Genomic DNA, 3,873 nt, shown 5'->3' with positions numbered 1-3,873 from the left:
GGGGAGGGGGCCGGGGTCGGCGTGTGTCCTTCGGATCGCCCCCTGGACCGAAGGCCAGTGCCGGGGGCGGCCCTTGCGGTGGAGAGGACAGGAAAGGGGTGAGGCGAACTCTGGGGTGGGGCTCATCCTGGGGGGCGAAGTGAGATCCCTAGGTCTCCAGACCCCACCCTCACCGCCACCCGGTACCCTAGACTGGGTCTCTAGGTGCACTTGGCGGCCTAGGGCCCTGCGCTCTAGCGAGGGGCTTCTAAAACGGGTGAGGGGTCCTGTGTGTCCGGAGGCCGCAGGGGGCGCCCGGCGAGCCACGTCCATCAGCAGCCCCTTTTGATTTGAACGCTTCACAGGGGGGGTGAAGCGGGATTGGATCTCGTGACCAGCCCGAGTTTTCTCCCTCCCCTGGTCCTTTCGACCCGGATAGGTCACTTGGCCATCACAGCCCCTCACCCAGGACGGCTCGTCCTGGACGCATTCTCCCGGCACCACGTGGGTGAGGGACCCTCCTCTGTGCCACCGCAGCACCCCTGCCTTCTCCCATCACGTTGCTGTCTGCTGTCGGCATCCTGAGTTTTACCGGTGTGGTTACATGCCTCGCCCATCAGACTGTGAGCGCTTTGAAGACAGCAAGGTTCAGGTGCCTGGAGCCACAAAGCCCCACCCCCCAACCTGGCACACACTGGTCAAAATGAAGGGCAAAGATGTTTTGAGCGTTGGCTTCCTGTTTAGTTAAAACACATATATATGTGCATAACCTTGCTGATATTATTCTAGCTTTACAAGTAGTACAGCCTTTAATCCTTGGAGCAGCTGAGCTGAGTCTGGTGGATGCAGGAATGAACAATGCCAGTTGGGGGGCTTTGCTGCCAAGTCAGCAAAGAGTTAGGAGGGTCTGCTGGAAGTGGGCAAGGTCCTCAGGACAGGGAAGGGAAAAGGGTGGAGGGGTGGGGGGCGATGGACCCCACATGATAATCCCGGGTGCTTAGGGGAATGATTACAACTGGGACAGCCGGGAAAGGCATCAAGCACAGTGGTTCGGCTTCCAGGACCTCTCTGGGTGGCTTTGGCCAAGTCCTGGCCCCTCTCTGAGTCTCAGCTTCCCCTTCGAAAAATTGTGATGATAATCTGTACCTACTTCAGAGGGCAACTGTGATTAATCAATAAATCAGTAAATGCTGGACCCACCAAGTGCTTCAGAGAGTGAGCTGTTATTGTTGCTCTTATCAAAGAGGCCTGGAGAGTTCCTGTGGAGCGGAGGAGGCACAGATAGATGTCTAGGTGACAGCTAGACATGTGGGACCGGACTTCAGGACTAGAGAAGCCAATATGATAATGCCCACATTGGCAGTGAGTCATTCAATAAATATTTAGCACTTAATATATGCCAGGTGCTATGCTAAGCTTGTAGAAATGGCAGTGTACTAGAGAGACAGGAGGACTGCTGCCCTGAGCAGCACACACTAACAAGTAAAGCCAAAGGAGAAAGAAATTTCAGATAGGAGTCCGTGGGTGGTGCCAAGGGTTGATGTGTTTGGCTGCGAATCTGAAGGTTAGCGGTTCAAATCCACTCAAAGGTACCTAGCAAGAGAGGTCTGGTGACCTGCTTCCAAAAAGTGGCCATTGGAAACCTTAAAGAGCACAGTTCTACTCTGAGACACATGACTTTGCCATGACTCAGAACCAACATGAAGGCCACTGGTTTTCACCAAGACTCAGTGGAGTGCTGGGCAAGCTTAGGAAGGGAGTGCAGATGCCAAACAGGCAACTACGACAGCACATGGCTTGTTGAAGAGGACATGCAGGTTTGGGCTGGAGCTGAATTGCTGGGGACAATAGAAAGGGGATTGAAGGCCGTTCCACTGGAGAGCCGCTTTCTCTCTCCACTTAATACACAGCACTCAACCTCCCCTCTAAAGAAACACAGAAGATATTTAAAGACCACAGACTTGCTGCAATAGGTCTGAATAAAAGGGTGGAAGGTCTGGGAATGACTTTAAAATAATCTACTGGAAGGGGCAGGATGGTTGGGGGATTAAAGATGAAACGAAGACAGGCCATTCTGTTGAGAATCGTTGAAGCTGGATGTTGGATACATGGAAGTTCATTACGTGTCGTGAGTTCAAGGGAGTTTGGAGCTGAGTAAGAAAAAAGATACAGCCACGAGATAGCAGTGTGGCACAAGCTATTCATTGGGGTCACAGCATTGACAGCAGGAGGTGTGGTTCCCCACAGCAGGCGGTCTTCCAGAAGCCAGCTGCACAGGGCCACCCGAAGGGAAGGAGGGCTCACACATGCCCAGGAGATGTCCTTCTGTCCAAGGTGGGCAGCCTGGGTCAGGGAGCTCTGAAAGATGGCAGCCATTTGGGTCTGTGTAAGTACAGGTTTTATGGAGTCTGGCTAGCAGCTGTCGGGCACGGTCACAGGGTATATGGAAAGGCCATTGTTGTTAGCTGCCCTTGAACCTGTTCTGGTTCACGGCCACCCTTCGTGTGCCGCGTAGAACGGCTCCAAACATTTTCAAAGCTGTGACCTTTCGGCAGCAGATTGCCAGACCTGTTTTCTGAGACACCTTTGAGTGGGTTTGAACCACCAACCTTTTGGCAAATGTGTAACCATTTGTGCCAAGTAGGGAATCTCCTAAGTGGTGAAAAGTCTGCTTGTCTGGGCTCTTTTTTAAAGTAATTGGATGTATACACATTTGAACTTGACACCAGTGGGATTTTGGGGCTAATGGTCCCATCCTGCTATGAAGATATAAACAACCTGGGGCCAATAAGACACACATACCATCTTTGCCTCGTTTGTATAACATTATTCTTCCTCTTATTGTAATGCTTGAAATTTTTTCAAGATAAAAATTTGTTTATAACTAACGTCTATGGGCTTGAAGGAGACAAAGCATTAGCTGGCCTGGGGTGACCACCAGTCTTGGTTTAGTTATGAGTGAAAGAAGAGAGTTGGACATGTGGCCAACAGAAAGAGAGGGTTTGGAGTGGGGAGAAAGGGTGAGCTCTTAGGGAGAGTGGCTATTGAAGCAGGGCTCTCAGGACTAGATGCCAGGGACCCCAAGTCGAGGAGCAGGAGGAAGAGCTGTCTGCTAATGACAGACACTTCATCACCCTGTGAGCCTGTCAGGCTGGGCATGTGGTGGAGAGAAGCAGCGATTGTCTGGAAGGAGAAGTCACTGCTTCCTGGAAAATCCGGCCACAGGCGCCTAAGAAACCGCACTGAGCTTGACAGCAGCCTCCGGGCGTGTGAATGTGGCTCCCGGGCTGGTACCAGGGAGTGTTGTAGCAGTCAGAGTGGTCCCTAGGCCAACTCTGTGTTACCTACCTCTTGAGAGCTGACCACGTGAAATAGCCTCGCCCCCAAACACTGTTCTGTTAAGGCTCCTCCTCTAAGTGGTGAAAAATCTGCTTCTTGGGACTATTTTTAAAACAATTGGATGTGTACAAAATTGAGTTTGGTGCTGGTGGAATTTCGGCGCTCATGAGCCCAGCCTGTTGTTGTTTGTTGTCAGGTCCTATCCAGTTGGTTCAGACTCATGGTGACCCTGTGGAGAACAGCATGTGACCCTGCCCGACCCTGCCTCATCCGCACAGTCATCGCTACATTGGAGCCCATTGCTGCAACCACCGTGTCAATCCATCTCATCAAGTGTCTTCTTTTTCACCAACTCTCTACCCAGCATGGTGTGCTTCTGCGAGGCCCGAGCCCAGCCTACTGTGATAAACAGCATGGGGTAATACGCCCAAACTCAAGAAAGCAGTTCAGATCCTCAACAGGCAACAACATGCTCTTGAAGAAGACATGCAGGTTTGGGCCAGAGCTGAATTGCTGGGGACAATAGAGAGGGGATTAAAGGCCTCTCCACTGCAG

The sequence above is a fragment of the Orycteropus afer genome, unplaced genomic scaffold (genome assembly GCF_000298275.1).
Source record: "Orycteropus afer afer isolate SDZICR_OR568_19922 unplaced genomic scaffold, OryAfe1.0 scaffold00048, whole genome shotgun sequence".
Taxonomy (NCBI): Eukaryota; Metazoa; Chordata; class Mammalia; order Tubulidentata; family Orycteropodidae; genus Orycteropus; species Orycteropus afer.
Note: the sequence above shows the minus strand (reverse complement) of the source record.